Raw genomic sequence first — 18,690 nt, forward strand, 5'->3', positions numbered from 1 at the left:
ATTTTGGAGATGCTTCGTAAAGTGCACTGCTGTGTAGTAATATTCAGTGGAAGGAAGAAATCCAGAAGTTCCTTTATCCCCGAGTTCTTCTTTGCCACAGATGGAAATAACAAGATGGCCCAGGAGGTTACTTCAGCCATTTGGATAAGTATTGATTGGCTGCTTTGTGGCCCAGGGAAGGGAATTTGGTCCTTCTTTCCCCAATGTGTTTTCCTAGTGAATCACTGGCATTAGGAGAGACCATTGTGTTGTGCTGCTGCATTCTATTAAGCAGCTGCCACAATTCACCCCTAAGCTGGCTGTATGTGCAGAGATTCAAACATGTATGGGCTGTAACCTTTGTAAAGCACTTCAGAGTCCTTAGACATGAAAGATTCTACTTCACTTTAATTTATTGGGAGGGTGGGTCTATAACTACTAAATACAATACCCTGTGAGGGTAAGACAACTGAGGCTATTAGTTTGAAATGGGCTTTGGAAGATTATGCACAAATACAAACATATACCCTAAAACACACTGTTTCCCTAATTATGGTCTGGAAACTACAAAGCACGTGCTGCTGATGGCTTTTAGTTATTTTCAGCTTTAAAATCATATAAGAATATAGCAAAATCCAGCCAACAATACATGGAATGCTTTCCTAATATTACTTGTCAGTGTAATGGAAGCAAATGTTGTGTATGTCATAGGAATGTTACAGGATTGCAAATAAGAAGAAATGAGATGTGCCCGGTCATGAAGGGGAAAGGAGGAACTCCAAGCTCTAAAAATTGAAAACCCATATTCTAGGCTTCTTTTTGTCTCAGGATCCAGCCACTCAGTTACATTTTCAGTTCCAAATACTGCAGCTCATTGAGAACACTATACTGTACTGAAAGTCTCGGTCTTTGCTTTTAACTAAATAACAAAGACAAAGAAAATCAAGCCACAATTCTATTCTCAAACACATGTATGCAATCTTGTTAATTTAATAGAACTGCACCTGTGTAAAGTAGAGCAAAACAGAGCCCATGGTCAGTCTGTCCATCATTCTTGCTTTTGTTCTTTCTCCATGCCATTTTAGAGTAATGGAGAAGAAATGGAATCTGCTACACCTGAGAAGCAAATGATTATAGGTATGTAGTATGATTACCACTTAAATATTCTGCTAAATGTGCCAGCTGTGTAATTCATTGTGATGTTACATGATGGGTTGGAAGAGAACTTACTGGGAAAAAAAATAAAAGAAAAAAGATCAAGTGTACTTTCGAGACATTTGACCCTTCTTTATACATATCTTTCAGCCAAAATGCAAGATCTGAAAACTCCCAAACTTTGGGGAAATTTAGGTTAGAATTTGTATGTGAATTATGCAGCTGTATTTTATCTCATCTGCTTCTGATAGATACATAGATTTTAAATCAGAGGGGGACTATGGTAATAATTTAATCCAATCTCCTGTACAACAAAACCATACAATTTCACCAGTTCCAGAATTAAGCCCATAACTTCTAGTTAAGCAAAAATGTCTGGCAGTCTATATTTAGCTCATGGTCTGCCCGATGAGTGATCCAGTTTTAGAAAGACATCTAACCTTGAAAGAGTTCAAGTGGCAAAGAATCCACCACATCCTTAAGAAAATTATTCCACTTAATTACCACCAATCGGCATTAGGAGCTCAAGTTCTGTTGGCTATCTACCATGAGCTTTAGGTCCCTTTCAGTGTCACTGCTATCTGAAATACAGACAATAAGTGTGACTGACATTTTTTGTCCTAGATATATGACTTTGTACCTACCTATAATGAAATTATTGTTATTTAAATTAGACCAGTATATTACCTCATCCAGAACACTCTGTAGAAATGATGTTTTCATAACTTTATTTACCATTCCACCAATAATAAAGATAAAAATGTTAAATCAGATTGGCTCAAGTATGTATCCTTGAGAATTTTCTCTAGACACACGTCTATTGGGTGACAATTTCCCATTTACAAATACTTTCTGAGATCTGTAAGTTAGAATAGCTTTTAATCCATTTAATTTAGGCTTCATTGGTTTTATAAAGTGTTTGGGTTTTTTAATCAGAACATTGTGTGTTAACTGAAATGTTTTATGCAAGTCAAAGTCTATTACGTCAATAAAGTTAACCAAATTTTTAATCCCCTAAAAATTAGATCACGTGTTGTTTTTGTGTTGCTTCTATTCCTCACTCTATGGCAGTAGTGCTGAATTCTGTTGTATATATACTTGATCCATAACTGTTATCATTTTAGAACTACTGAATGCCAAAACTTCACTCTTTCAAGGTCATGGATGAAGTCTCAAAATGTCCATTCAAGTTTGTATTTCAGTTTTTTCTGGTCCTATTTTGGAGCCATATTATGCTTTGTTAGATCCATAAAATTAGAACTTTTTCATTGTAGAGCAGCTTTCTTTCCCTAAAAAGCTTGGTTCCAAAATTTGCATGAATTCTTTAGGGCAGCTAGATTCAAGTTCTGTTCATCTTCTCATCCACACTTTCCTATATAGAATGCCTTCAAAGAAAGCAATACATGATTTCTCTTCATTTTCCAGTCTACTATAAGGTAATGTTTAGCAAAGAAGTGGAGGTACTTCATGCCACTTTCTGTGAAGAAGCATGAAACAAATAAACCGAGGAAAGGGAGTTATCAGCAATAAAATCAGGATGGTTGGCAAGGTAAATAAATAAGCTGACTATGATACAGATGGCAGGTCTGTGCAGCCTAAGTCCAATCAACCCTGAGCCAACCATCCAACACAGCCAACCAGCCAACCCTGAAATAGTCACTCCAGACATTCCAGAACTTGACACCCAGCGAAACAAATGAACAAAAATCTGGCTAAAATACCAGTCAGTAAGTCACCTTAAAAAACAGCAAGAAAGTTAAATATCAGCTATCCAGGTAAAACAAAACTGCACTAAAACACAACCACACCACTCATCTCAAAAACCATCCATCTCACTAATAAGCCATCATCTTTGGCTTTTAATTCCTGTGGCCTTCACCGTCAAAAAGGCAAAGGAACTCTGGCTTAGCATATTCACATAGGATGGGACAGACCTAAGGAAAATAAATTACTAATCCTCCAACCATTCCCACGGCAACTGGCAGAGACTGCTATTCTTGATGGCTGCCTCAGCTAGACAGGCCAAAGATTGAAAAGGCATGAAACTTGAATTTATTTTTCAGTAGTTACTTTTTTATGTGAGGATTGAGAGTCTTATTGGTAAAACCAGGTAGGGAAGTATCTCTTATGTAGGTAAAAAGAAGACTTCAGCACCCCAGCCCACTGATGTAGCCCTTTTCATAAGCATTACATCCATAAAATTTCTTTCAAACCAGGTAGGTTTAACTATAAAGGAGAAAATAAGTTTTGAAGTGAATTCCCTTGGTCTCACATGCAAAAAGTTAGGAGTGGTACCTTTTTCGCTTGTGCACACAGTTGGAGTTCAAAGAAACTCCATGCAAAATATGATCTAAGATGTTTGATGTTCAGTTTCAGTGCTAACACTTAGGCCAGGTCTACACTAGGGGAAAAAGTCGACCTAAGATACGCACCTCCAGCTATGTGAATAGCATAGCTGAAGTTGATATACATTAGTTTGAATTTCCACAGTGTCCCCACTGCAGGAGGTCAATGGGAGAAACTCTCCCTTATTCCTCACCACCTGGTGGAGTACTGAAGTCAACAGGGGTGTGATCAGCAGTTGATTTAGTGGGTCCTTACTAGATCTCTGTGTCATCAATCTCTTGATAAATGCAGAGAAGCCCTAAAGGTTCAGAACAAAAAGTAGAAGTGTTCCTATGTTCTTGTGTTCTCCCTCTCACAACAAAAGCAGCCCTTTGAGGACGGCCATTTTAATCATAGCTGTGAAAGTTTTGTTTTACTGAAATTTGTTTAACTTTTTAGACAATTTAAATTTGTAAAAAGTTTTATTACCCATAGGTTTATCGGTAGGTAGATATTATTAATTCTAGGTACATTTTTACTTAGCTGCTACTTTACAAATATGAACACCACATTTTTCCCAGACTCTAAAATAATGTATGAAATGTGCTTTAGAACACTGAAAGCCTGTAACAAGTTGACTTAGTCTACAAATAATTTGTATTAGGTATAGCATTGATATTTAGTCCTATCAACAGACTTAGGTAGACAGAATTGTTACCAATGTGTACTTATGGGAGTATCCTCTTCTAAGGCTATGTCTACACTGCAGGCTTTTGCCGGCAGAGATTATGCTAATGAAGTGCTCATTAGCATTTGTCACGCTGTCATTTCCATATTCTCTGGTGATGCTTTTTGTGCAAGAAGTTTTTGTGCAGAAACAAGCAGTGTAGGCAGGTCAGTTTTGCGCAAAAAATTCCTTTTGCGCAAGATCCTTATGCCTCAAAAAAGGAGGTATAAGGACCTTGCACAAAAGGGGGGAGGGTTGCGCAAAATGGACCCGTGCAAAAACCTTTTGTGCAAAAAGCATCAGCAGAGAATATGCAAATGAGAGCACGACAAATGCTAATGAGCACTTCATTAGCATTCTCTCTGCCGGCAAAAGCCTGCAGTGTAGACATTGCCTTAGTTTTTCCTCCGTTTGTTGTTGGTTTCTGTTAGGAGATAACCTTTAGAGCTTTACAGGAAGTATAAAATCTAACTGACCACATGCACTGAGCCACATCAGTTCAAAAGGACTTATTTGTTTTTCAGATGTACCCACATATTTAGTACGTTATGGATTTTATTCCATTTGTGATGTAAGTTAGAAGTTAATTATAAAAGCTTACATTTTCTTCACTATTAAAGCAAGGTTTACTAAAAACAAAACAGTGTGAACAGAGTGCAAAAATAATAGCATCATAACATAGACAGCTGAATCATCTTCAGTCTTCTTGTATTTGTCTGATTTTTCAAAGTGCTAAGTTTCTCTATTAAAAAGACATGGAGATCTAGTTTTACAGCATATTTGAAACACACAGAAAAATGTTACATGCTGGGCAATGAAATTGAATTTTTTTTTTACTCTTGAAAGAGGCCTATTCATTTCATTCAGTTCAGCCATATTTTTAAGTAAAAAAAAAACAATAGGAATCTACAAAAATATTTTGGTAAAATCTGTGGAACCCTGCAGGGGTTCTGGAACCTACAGTGATATTTCTTCCAACCTTCACATGAATAACTCATCTGCTAGCCCTATTCTTATTTAGCTCAAATGAAATAATAACAAGGAGACATAGAAAACTGATTCTCTGTTTTGACGATGTTTCATGTTTGTTATAGGACTATTAATAAAAGCCAAGCACTTTGTGTGTTAAAGATCATTGCTCCAGAGCAGTTACACGCTTATGGCTAAATATTTACAAAAGACAATCTTTCTGTTGGAGAAGTTACTACGAAAAAGCTTCATCATGAAAAAGTATAAATTACATCAAGACAGGTGGGCCATAAAAAGACAAGTTCAATGGTGAGGCAATTGGCCTCAAAAATGCCATACTCTGACTATCATCCGATGCATAACTGTGCATGACTGGATAATTAACTGAAATCCACAGAGATAAACAACACGAATACTACTTTAACATACAATGTTTTAATCTAGTTTTTAAACATTTCAAGAAACAAATACAAGTCGTGTATTAAACAGCATGGCCAGTTATATGGAGGCCCTCCCCACCCAGCCCCCAAACACTGATTTCTGTGGGAAAGCAGTTACATAACAGAAATGAATTTGGTCTGAGTGTTAGTAAACTCACACTATTGAAACAAATTGTTTGCAGTGGTTTTGATATTGCCTGAAGATTATCCAGAAAAACTGGCATTATCCACACTCTCTACTTAAAATACTAGACATCCTAGCAAACAAATATGAATATATCCATTACACATACATGTGTTTAAGGTCTGCTGAAAACAATTAGACTATTCCAGAAATAAGGTAATAAACAGGATGAGAAACAGTGGCAGGATCGGCAGGCCTTATAGATAAAGTATCAAAATATACCTGGGTAAAGTGATATTATCAAAATATTAGCCCTTACAGAGAGGGTTGTGAATTAAAATGCCAAAGGCAGTGTCTTTAGCTGTTGTGGGGAGTGACGATATTGTAAAGTGTAAAATCATCTTTACTGTTTTTTTTTAAATAGTCTTGATTAACTTTCATATTCCCCCCCAACCTCCATTAAAAATAAACTAATGTGGGAGGAACAGGGCCCTGTGTGGTTATAACTAATAATATATGATAATACTAAATATTCATTGGATTAGTTTTAGGCAACAAATCCTTATTGTCATTATTTGCAGTTTATTAATACAGGCTATGGGTATGTTGTTATGCTTTCATCCAGTAGTGTTGTAATGTTATTAAAAGATGCCATATTTATAAAAAGAAACGTTTTAACAATCAGTTGAATACTATGTTTTGTTTTTTAAATGGTCAACATAGATCCCAAGTTGACTTACTACCTTTACCCAGCATTCTTCAGCAACTTATCCCAGGCTGGTGGGATGGGCTTTCTTGTTGGTTTTTGTAGTGTCTATTCAATACAGTGAACACAAATAGTTTTCTTTACATAGGAAGCTGGACACACACATACATCCCTGGCTCCCTAGCACAAGACTGAAGAACCACTTTTGCAAGCTCTTGTGATTTCATTGTGAGTATCACAAGTTCATATTTTTCCTTGGAGCCCCAGCTCATGGAGACAAGTGATTATATAAGGAATCTTAGGTTGCTTGCTTGCTTGCTTTTTTTAATTAAGTTTCTAAGCCTGTATGGTTTTGAAAAAGTCTTGAAAACGTGAAACTTAAAGGCTCAGAACTCCAAAGGCTAAAAATAACCAACCAACCAACCAACTCAAGTTCATTATTTTTGTTTTAATCTCATTATCTTTTTTAGCCAATTTCATGCTTTGGTGGGGTCTGGACCTGAATCACAATGTTTGGGCTGGTGATCCTGAGGAATGCACAATAATTAGCACAAAGGGTAAATACAGCCTCCATGTTTAGCCTAAGGGCCACACCCACTTGGTGATCTGTACTGGAAGTGCAGAAATGAAGAGTAGAATAGGCAGACCATCAGCAGCATGAGCACTGGAGCTGGCTGGGACAGAAGCTGGGTTGGCTGCATTCTGCTTTAGTGGCCAATAGGTGGTGATGGTGTGCAGCACTCTTAGTCACAGCCTGTGGCACTCAATTTAAACACTTCCCACCAGTGTTTCCTCTCCACAGCACAGCTTCACAGGTGATTAATCAGCCCCCTCCCTTTCCCCTCCTCCCCCCCCAGTCAGTCAGCTCACTGCTCAGAGCTCTGAGCCTCTGACTAGGTGGGGCTGATTAATCGCCTGTGAAGCTGATCTGCTGCCCAGTTTAGAGGGAACTCTGCACCCCACCATTCCAAATGCAATGGGGGTAGAGAAGCCTCCTAAGATGGGTAGACTTCAGGTAATGCTTGTCTACCTCATCTAAAGCCTTACCATGGTGACCTGTACAGGCTTAACTTCTTCACACACCTCATTGGATTCCTGTCTCACTCACTTTTCCTGCACAACAAATGCCTTCTCTCTGGAAAGGGAGTTTTTAACAGAACTAGAGTCCCTGTTCTTCTCAGTTCCTGGGCTTTGGCCCTTGTGGCCCAATGCAGGGGACGGCAGGACATCAAACCAAAATCCTCAGAGTCAATGGCTCTTCTCAAGTGTTTGCCAGGAGGCTGTTTATCTAGAGCCATTTTTTCCTTACTACTTTTTGTCCTAACAGACCTCTTTTAAACTAAACCAATAAATTAGTACAGTAAACATTCCAATAAACCAGTCAACATGCAATATTCATTAATTATTGCTAAGCAGCTCCCTGTCCATCACAGGAAGTTCCTCAGGCCAGTGAGGAGCCTGGACAATACAACAAGGGGACATCTAACTCAATACATACTTCATGCAGCTTCCTCTTAAACATAAGCAATGTTTAAACCTATTCACTCATGGCAAATCTTCAGGGGAAGGTGGCAGTAGACCTGAGCAAATAATGGATTTTTGTATTTGGTGGATGATTGTAATTCATAATTGCTGTTGTAAAATTCATAGAATTTAAATATAATATGAAAATATATTGGGGGGGTTTTAGGATCAAATGACTGTTGTTTAATCAACAAAAGCTTTGTTCTGAGAATATCCTATTTACTCTTACTCTGGCAAATTTTGGTTAAGGAAGAAAGATTTACAGCTCTAATGTCTACTGGAAAGGCAAAAGCAGAGTATGGTGAATTCAGATGAGTTGACACCTCATCTTTCACTCCCTTTAGAATGCTATTCATTATACACAGGTCCTGGAATACCTAAATCTGGCATAGGGCCATGAACTCTGTGAAAAGTAAACCTGTGGTCTCTGATTTGGAATCTTTGGCTTTCATCTGCCTTATCCTGACTATCGAAAGTTAATACCTTTTTAGGTTCTCCCTTCCATAACAAAGTATTTATTTTATTTTTCAAAATCAATCCAGCCCAGAGCTGGTTTAATGATGTCACATTCTGTTAATTACACAGGCTCAACATTCAATGCTCCTGGCTGTGAAATATGCCCAGCCTCAATATCTGCATTTGACAATCTTACATGGTATTTTGGCTGCTGGCACTCACACCCATCTGTTTGGATGGCATTGTGCCCACTCATAAATTGGTTGGACCTTTTCATTACCACATAGATCAGTTATGGGTTTGTTAGTTCTGCAACCAACAAAAGGCTAGCTAACCACAGAATCCTTAGAGGACAGCAAAAGATGGGCAAACACACATAATCAACCTGCTCTGGGTTCATTCAAAATGAAGATAGTACTCCTAGACTAGATCTGGTTACATGATTTATTGTAAACAATTCATCAGCTGAATGTAACCCTTCCTTCTGATTTTCAAAACATTTACAGACACAAAGATTTTTACTAACCTTTTCTATACTGTATTCAATGAGCAGTTTATAGAATTCACTCACCAGCTTTTACATTTCAAGCAATGGGACTATTCACAAACACAAACTTTTCACTTGGCTGGTTCACCATGTATTATTACATTTAAAGTCACGGTATTGTTTCTACTACCAGATTAGATGAATGAAATGTTTTAAATGAATAATGAATGGCAAATAGTGAGGGCCAATTTTTCAACAATGTTTAGGCAAAAATACCTTGGTCTTATGTGAATTTGGGCATTTACCTGAAACATATTAGTTCCCCAAATATACATGTAGGCAAAAGCCCCAAGGGGATTGTTCACACGTAAATCAAAAAAGGCAAGAACACAGTCAAACTCCACAGCATTTAGAATTTGAATTAAAGTTTATGAATGCTAGTTGGTATAAATTGGCTTTGCTTCACTGAAGACAATTTCCACCATCCGAGGATCTGGTCCAGTTGTTCTTGTAGAATTCATTCAGCTTTGTTTAAAAACATTCCCCCTCTTCTGAACTTGCAGATCAATATTTTATGTCAGCATCATGTTCTGCTAAATCACAGTGATGTGCAATAAACAGCAGCAAATACAATGGGAACCAGGCCAAAGGAGAATATTATTGGAAATATTTTAGCTGCTGCTGCTGTATTTTTAATAATATCATTTGAAAGCCATTTATTAATCAATTTTTGTTTCTTCTTAGTCACCTGTCAAAAATAGTCTTCATGGCACTTTAGCAGAAACACAAGGAGAACCACTCTATTGTGAGACCCTTTTTTAAATGTTAAAAATATAACAAACATTTCTAACATGTTTTAAAAAACAGAGTTGCCAGAGGAAACAGCAGTGGATACAAAAGGTCATTAAATGTGGTTGTTTAAAAAGAGACTTTCCCTGGTTTGCCAATAGCAGTATGTCAGCTTTTTTGTTTGTTTGTTTTGCATCAGTTAGTGCCTGATGTCACTCCTGATGTTCATGGAGGAATCCAGCTTAACAGCTCCCAGGTTGCTAAACAGCCCTGTTTAGTTATAACGTGCCAGATCTCTTTTGTATAGAACCTTTTTTAATCATTTCAGCACTTTAGTCAAACCTTTATGCAACATTTTTTATGCATACTAATGTAATGGGCTAAATAAATCCCAAGTATATGCACAAAGGCAAGCGCAGTACAGAAAACAATAGTGTGTTCCCACATGCAACACCAGGTGCACATAGTTCAATAGATATTATGTTGTGTAGTCTGCCATAACAGGGCAGAATGTCATGCAGGGCCAGTCCAATGTGCTGTGTGTTGCTCCTGACCTCAGCTTCTGTCGCATTTTACCTTCTGCTATTGCTTTCATTTTGTATGTGTTTGTATTCTGACCGGACGTCTTGGTGTCTATGATTCTTTCAACCTACGTAGATACCCGTGCATAGATGGCTCACACTTTATGTCCAGAATTCCAAACTTACCAACGCATTTCATGCTTGCATGCTTCACTTGAGTAATGTACATTTACTTTATACATTATATACAAATTTAGATACAGCTTGAGTTAGTCCATTTTTGCCATTCTTCTTCATAAGCAATGGCAAGATTTACTATTTCATGAATCCAAGGTTGTAGAATGGTTTCATAGCTGTGAAACTAGAATCCTGCAGACAAGGTTATATTTTGTAGGATACAGCCATAGAATTATCATTCCCTGCTCAGATAGTTGGTCTCAAAATGCCACAGAATTCTAGAAATTCTGCTTTCGAGGAAAAAATCTGTTTAATACTGCAGCGCCTTCTTTTTTATTGAATGTCCCTTCTGCTGTGAGATGCCTCTGAAAGATAAATTCTAAATCCTTGTTTACACTTAATCAAACTTGTTGACATTTACATGGCAAAATAAACCAAAATCTGAATACATGAATGGTGAAGAAAAGAAAGATATAGAGTACATGGATACTCTATAGAAGCTGCTCTTGCATGAAATTCTTGTCATTTGTTTAATATGCCGAAAGTTTTACCACATTGCAATCTGGGAATCATGCCAACTTAGAAACTAAGACATAGATTTTTCAGTCTAACTGTGTATATAAAGACTGAATACAGTCAAAGCTGCAAATTAAATGAGTCTTTCTATTATTCAAATAGAAGATTTTTAAACTTGTGTGTGTGCGTGTGCGTATATGTGTGTACATAAACAACCTGTAAAAAAGAGCACATACCAGTTTCATGAACCTAATCATACAGAACTGCAGGGTTATGTATGCTGAAATATAGTGAAACCCTTCTAAATTAACACTTAATCAAGGGAAGAAAAAGGTGCTTTAAATAATTATTTACACTAGCCCTTTCCTTTTGGAGATCTTGGACCAAATTTTGCTATTAGTTACAACAGAGTATCCAGGACTAAATTGTGCAAACTTTTCTCATGCTAATGTGCATTTTCTCATGCACATCAGTGTGAATAAGGGTTCCAACATCTAAACCTTCATCTTAAGTAACTTTGTTGTCATTATAGAGGCATTATTCTAACAGTAGTGTAAAGTAAAATCTGACCTTTGTGGTGAGGAATGCTCGTCTTCTAGAAAACATTTGTGTAAATAACAGGGCCACCACACAATTTGGCATGAGTCCAAGGTACAGAATATCAAGAGAGATGCAAATCTAGAGAGACAGAGAGAGAGAAATAGAGAGAGAGAGAGAGAGAGAGAGAGAGAGAGAGAGAGAAGTTGATAATGCAGTAAAACCTTGGACCCCTAGTCATGGACTAAGGCCCAATTATGGTAAGTGTTGAACAACCACAGACCAAACACAGTTCCTGCCCCAATGAATTTACCTTGCTCATCACTACAGTGACCCTAAGCCCTTTCCAATAGTGCATCCGGTGACATGAACGCATGCAAGCTTGAAAGCTTGTCTGTATGACCAACGGAACTTGGTCCAGTAAAAAAATATTACCTCACATGCCTTGCCTCATGAACAACAGCTGTCAGGGTAGTTCATTCTCTCCCCCATCCTTTCTCCAGGGAGAGAATTGTATGTCCAGCATAGTGCTTTGTTTCGGTAGGGTTGGTTTGTTTGTTTTAAATCAAGCCTGAGGTACATTGCTGTGGAGAAGGCTGTGGCACCATTTGCATGCAATTATTTCCTATTAGTATTAAATTCAGCATATTAAATACAATTAACTAACAAACAAATAAATAAAAATACAATGCTGTATATCAGTGATCCCACAGAAAAGCCCATAGAGCAGGAAAAATTGTGCGGGAAATTATTTCTTTCATTCTACGGCATTCTCATCAGACAAGTCTCAGAAGTGCAGGCATGTATCTGCAAAAACAATGAAGAGTTCTGTGACACCTTAAAGACTAACAGATGAATTTGGGCATAAGCTTTGGTGGGTAAAATCTACTTCATCAGATGCAGAATGATTTTTACCCACGAAAGCTTATGCCCAAATAAATGTGTTGGTCTTTAAGGTGCCACAGGACTTCTCGCTGTATTCAGAGAAGAAGGTATGCATTGGTAAATTGGGGCACACTACTTTAGCAGTAATTGTGTCCTGCTTTCAATGTGCAAACCATTTTTCAATGCCAAAACATTTGGATGCACGGCTGGAGCATGCACATGGACTTCCTGAACCTCCACACTACTCCCTATCCCATCATTTTATGTCCCTCTCTCTGCTCCTACCTGCTCTTATTCTACTGCAGGAATATGGGATTGGGTAGGAAAAAGCTTACTTTAAAATAAACAGTGCAAAATGGGAAAATTTATGACATTATTAAGATATTGTTTTATTTTTTGCTTAATTAACATTATATAAAGTATGAAAATTAGTGTGGTGTGAATAACTTGTGTCTGACTTACAAATTACAATATGGAAAAACACCATATGATATTGCTGTTGCTATAAAAACTATTTTTAAAAAATCAGAGCACATATTCAAATTACAGCTTTCAACTTGAATTTGGAAAATTTTCATTCTGAGATGTTTGTAAGTAAAGTTTCTGACTTAAAAATAGATCATTGTCTCCTTCTCAGTCTAGATATAAACAAACTTTAAATAACTCTCCTATCAAAGAGTTATTTTGATATCAGAATGATCTAGTTTCATGTTTGCAAAGTTGTAACTTGGAGTAAATTAAAGGGGATTTTTAGCTTTAAATACTGTAGTAGTGGTGTGTTAGTTTTTTTTTAAGGTGATTAATCACTCAAAGCCAGTGTGAACCATTCACTTAATGCATGGTGTGTACGCTCAGTCCTTTTTTATTGTCTGAGTTTTCAACACCCAACTGGCCAGTTTCACCCCACTTAACTAATGCAACAGAAAAAAAAATCAGTGGCACACACTTTGGATAAATACCTCTGCACTGTACATTTGCCAACAGAGTCTCTGAGATCAGCTCTGTAAATGTCATGATCCTTAATGCTATTGTGGTATAAATGAGGAACGTTCCTCAAGCCCATTTGGCTAGGCTGAGTAGCGCACATTGTTTTTCCCAAGAGAAGAAAGCAGAGTAGTAAACCATTTTTGCAGAATGTCATTCTCCCACAACAGTTTATGAAAGAAACATCTGTGACAAGAATCTCTAATGCTTTTCTCAAAGCCACTGCTGACAGTAAAAGAGCATTGCTAAAAGTGGCAAATCACCACTCCTTCTAGAGCATGACACCTAATTTGCTATGTATCGCGTGTATTTTCTTCACATGTGCTGAGAGACTGTGACACTGATGTGGTGGCTCTTGTCCAAGCTTCAGTTGAATAAACAATTTGGCCATATAGTGGGCAAGCTGGCATGTTTAGAAATATCTGCTGTCCAGCACATGTTTACTTCACCTCAGGGAAAGGTTTGTTTAAATTACAGATTGCAATTTGGGGATTTAAATGGAATCTTTAAAGGCTGTTTTTAAAACCCTAAATAATCTGATTCATATAGAACACACACTGTAGTTTTGGAAGATTTCTTTCAAGTTTGTTTTGCTTGGTGTAATGTGGGTATTTTACACTACCTGAAAATACAAGCAGATCAGACAAAAGTAAGTGAGAAACAGTAAATATAGTGCAGCTGCTAAAAATTAATTCATTACTGGACATGTGCTGATTGTGTTACAAAAAGAGGACCATTTAACATAAAATGAACCACTCAAAGTATACCTGGCTCAAATGGAATTGTGTACATTTAATTAGCTCTTGTAGTTAAAGAATTTTAAAGGTTTTACTAGTTCTGGATAATTAATCAAAGCTGTAATAAGCCATGTGCTGAGTATATCAAGGACTGTACAGGTAATCAGGACAATTTTTATAAATCACTTTTAATACAAAAATCTGCACAGCTGCTGGAAGATTCTGTTCCCTTCTTCAAAATAAAATCAGCAAATCAGCAATGACATATCCTCTGAAATTTAACATTTTAAAATTAACTTTTATTTTAAAGTTTCTTAAAGATGGAAAGAAGGTAGAAAGAGGACAGGTTCTGGTGGGGATCACTTTAGTTATCCGTGCATTCCCCATTCCCATGAAGAAGTTAAACATTCTGACTCGTTCATTAAACATTACATTTGCCAACAAGAACATTTTTAGTCAAATTCTGCAATTTTTTTCACTCTCCTGAATTCAGTGGAGGTTTTGACTAAGCAATAATGTAGCAAATATATTTATAGATATGAGATTATCTTTCATGTCATAGTGCCTGACCCTGATAAGTGTTGAATGTGCTCGACTTCAAGGAGACAAATGTGGTGGGCTGGGGTAGGAACAGCCATGAAACTCAAAGAGCAATGGTGGAAAAGACTAAACTTGTTTATTACAGAGGCAAGCATACTACCTTCAGTGCAGATGAATAGTACAAGCAGAGAGCTAAATGTTATATTTAAGGCACTGCTAGCATATACTGGAGGTAGCTGCAGTAGCTCCATATTCACACTGGATTTCGCCTTTTTGTGAGGAAAAATCTATGTTTTGGAGAAAGCACATGCATTATTTGTTCCATTGATTGCCATTGGTATCATTTTTGAACACGTTTTGCAGCAATCATTAGAGGAGTGAAATGAGGTTTAGAATTGTTTCCATACCAATATAACTAGCACTGCTACCACTGGTAAAATTAGTGCTGTTTCATTGGGGAAGCATGCTTATCTTTCTCTTTGCCTGTGAAACCCTCAAGATTTTAAGTCAGTAAGCTGAGTACAGAGTAGAAAGGTCTAGATAAACAGAAACACCATCAGCCATTGTTATTTATGGGTCCCACTCATTTGGTGCGTAATATCCATCAACATCCTAAATTGCCACTCACCATTAAATCTAGAGATTCAAAATAACCTGTCTGCTCCTGGAAGACACTGAAGAACCTCCCCTGCCATTGGAGCCAAATAAAGCACCTGAAAACACAAGACCCAGAGGTTCCAATCAAGAAAAGCACTTAAAATACTTGCTTAACTTCAAGCACATGAGCAGTCCGAGTGAGCTTGATTCTCCACTGCACATGTCTAGAGCATTGGCAGTGTGTGTGTGGTAGGGGAGGAAGAATCAGGGATACCTGGGTACTCTATGCAGGCCTGATTCTTAGCCACTCAGTGTAAGTTACAATTGTATGGGGAACCTTTAAACTATGCTGCCTGGGCAAGGTCCCGCAGGAACTTGACAGCAACAAATTGGCCAGAGCAAAGCTTCACTATGTCATGTCCAATCCTCTCCCATCTCTCTCCCTGAAGCACCACCTCACCCTCTTCATCCTTCTTCCCACTTGCCTCCCCCTATGCCGTTCAGCTGAGTTTCAGCACAGCATGTGGTCATGCTGAGGAGTGGAGCTGGTGGCATATCCACTGTTAGCTTTGTGCAGCCTACACAAGGGAAAGTTTTATCTGATGCTCTCCGGCCACTTCAGATTGGGCTTCCAGCCCATTGATTTCAATGGGATTATTCACATGCTTAAAGACAAACACTTGCTTAAAAGCTTTGCTATAGCGAGCAATGCTCCATATGTCTGTCTGCATCCGACTGTTGTTTCTTGCCTTCGTTTGTAAGCTCTTTGGGGCGGGGACCATCTTTTTGTTCTAGGTAGTACAGCACCTAGCACAATGGGGTCCTGCTCCATGACTGGGCTATCACTACATTGCACATAATAATAACAGAAAACTACCAAACAGAAATATTCCAGATTCACACAAGGACTTGAATCTGAGGCAGAGCAATGCTAAACAAAACAGTTTGTTTGCATCTTATTTTAAAGGAAATCTTCAATAGATTTTAAACCAAAATATCCTCCTCCCCCCCTTTGCTCACTATCACTTGCTTTTGTTCATGTACAGCAGCTATTCGAGATAGTTCTTTTCAAAGTCCCTGAGGGCATGTCTATACAGCAACATTATTTTGAAATAACTAGTGCTATTTCAAAATAACCATCTGTGTCTACACAGCAGGCACGTATTTTGAAATAATGTCGAAATACTGTCAAGCGGGAAGTCTTCTTACTCTGACTTCTGTAACCCTCATTGTACGAAGAGTAAGGGAAGTTGAAGGAAGAGTGCTCTATTTTGAAATAAGTGCTGTGTAGATGCTCCCAATTTCAAAAAAGCTAGTTCGAAATTAGCTACACGACTGACGTAGCTCAATTTGTGTAGTTTATTTTGAGTTAAGCCCTGCTGTATAGATGCATCCTAAGATAGTACACATATCTGGAGAGGAAATTGCATTTGCTGTGTAGTATCAAGCACATCAATATATCATTTAATTTTATTTTTCAAAGATCATTTTCTCATAGTGAAAGTGTTTTGTTATCACCAGCCAAAATGCTTATGGCCAACATTTTGACCATCCATCCATCCTTCCCCATAGCCATAGAGTTTTCTTTTTTTAAAAAAAAAAAAAAAAAGCCATTTGGTGTGCTGGATGCTATGTTAAAATGCTGTCAATTTCTGATTTTTATAAGGCATACAGCTGTTCTGTCCACACCACCCAGTAATCCTTCCAAATACCTTGGAAAGACTTTGCTAATACTTGCATGGGAGGACTAATTATTTTCACCAAAAAATAAAAAATAGAGAGATTCCGATTAGGGAAACACAGTGCTTGTAAAGGACAACCAGAGTGTGTTATGTGTCTGTCATTGCTTACCCTTATTCCAGTGAATAAGGCACTTACGCATGACTTAGGACTTTGTAAATTCCATATGAGATTGTGTTAAATACTTTTACAATGCCATTGTTGATACTAGATTTTTGTGTGGCCTACACATTTTTCCAGCCCTTCCTTTCATGCATTTCTCTGCTTTGTATTTTAACATTGTTTCTAATTTCTCTAATTTATACCATAACTTATGGGGATGCTAAAGTTGAAAAAGTCATTAAAAAACCAGAGCTCTCAAGCAATTAACCTGTACTGGTTACTGGTAGGCAGGAGAGAGACATTTTTACATGGGTATTTGTATATGTCTCACTATAGTTGACAGGGCCTCTTCATTGTTTTGAAGAAGCCAAGCTGTCCATCCAAATTACTGAACATCATTAATTCATTACATGAAAGTATGAGGGCAACTGTGGTATATGAAAACATAGATTCAAATACATTTGAAATCAACAGAATGTGAAGTTTTGCTTCTTAACTGGATGTGTTCAACATAATTAGCATGCTGCTATTCATAGCTTGCATTGCATTCTCTGTTTATAAATTTTCAATTATTCAGTCAGGATTTAGAAACAACACCATGTGACTTGAGTGACCAGTGTGTAGGCAGAACTGAAACAAATACTTCCCAAGCAGTACGTCAATAAAGCTACTTGTATGAGTAATGCTAGCAGGCTTTTGCCAACTGTTAACTCCGATATTATACCTACTATCATATGGTGCAAGAGCCATTCTGTATATTTGTAAGAAAAATTTACACTTCAGAAACCTGCAACTGGCAATAACACATTATTTTAAGATACTGTATGTTTGCATTTAAATATGTGTCAACATAAAAGTATTGATAAAACTTCTTTAAAATGATACCAAAGTATTCTGACAACAGGATATTGTGTTCTCAAGATAATAATTCCCATTATTTTGTGATTAATAAATCACAATGAACATAAATTTTTATTATAGGCCTAAACCAACACCTTGGATTTAAAGCTTCCTGAGATTTAGAGGGGATTTGTAATTTGAAACCATATCTAGAAGCAAATTTTAGGACTGGGGCCTATTGGTTTTAACCAGAACGCTGAAATAGCTTCAATCCCACAGATTTTAGGAGAGGATTGAAATCCATTACCAGGTTTGGATGTGAATGTTGTTCCTAGGCTCATTTCTATTGTCAGTTACTAGTCACTCTTGTGATGTATCATATAGGCTGCTGTTTAGAGATGTACATTATGTAGCTTTAAATTTCATTGGGAACCTAAACAAAACATCTGGCCCTAAGGCTGCATGTTCAAATACTATAGTCCCATAGCACATTACACCAGTTAACACTTCTTTTCAAATACCACCCGCATAACAATTAACCTCACTTCAACCTTCAGGTCTCTGATTAGTGATGGACTATTGTTTAAGTTCCATTAACATAGCCCCTGTGTTGCCCTATTCTCACTCAAATGGACTAATCAAATCAGTCACCAAGGACTTAAACTCAGGGTTCAGCCTCTTTAGTAAGCGGTGACTTTCAATTTAAGTAGAATCATGTGTATCATCAACACAGTCACAATTAGTATAGATCTAAGATGGAAAACATTCCTAATGATCCCCAATTTGAAAAATATTAAGGTTCACAGGATCCCAGACAACTACAATATGAGAAT

General features: G+C 37.4%; 1 long non-coding RNA gene across 2 annotated transcripts in view; it reads right to left on the bottom strand.

Moving 5' to 3' along the window:
• Positions 1 to 18,690, bottom strand: part of LOC106731508 (uncharacterized) — a 153,021-nt gene that overhangs the window by 46,262 nt on the left and 88,069 nt on the right. The window contains exons 2-3 of one of the 2 annotated variants that reach the window (XR_012906233.2): positions 15,207 to 15,291; positions 11,466 to 11,573 (exon numbers count right to left, since the gene is read on the bottom strand). This is a non-coding gene — a long non-coding RNA (uncharacterized LOC106731508). Of the gene's footprint in view, positions 1 to 5,687; positions 11,574 to 15,206; positions 15,292 to 18,690 lie in introns of those variants that run through there. The other variant, XR_012906232.2, reaches the window with a different exon arrangement.

Source organism: Pelodiscus sinensis, chromosome 10 (assembly GCF_052426305.1).
Source record: "Pelodiscus sinensis isolate ZL-2025 chromosome 10, ASM5242630v1, whole genome shotgun sequence".
In the NCBI taxonomy this organism is placed as follows: Eukaryota; Metazoa; Chordata; order Testudines; family Trionychidae; genus Pelodiscus; species Pelodiscus sinensis.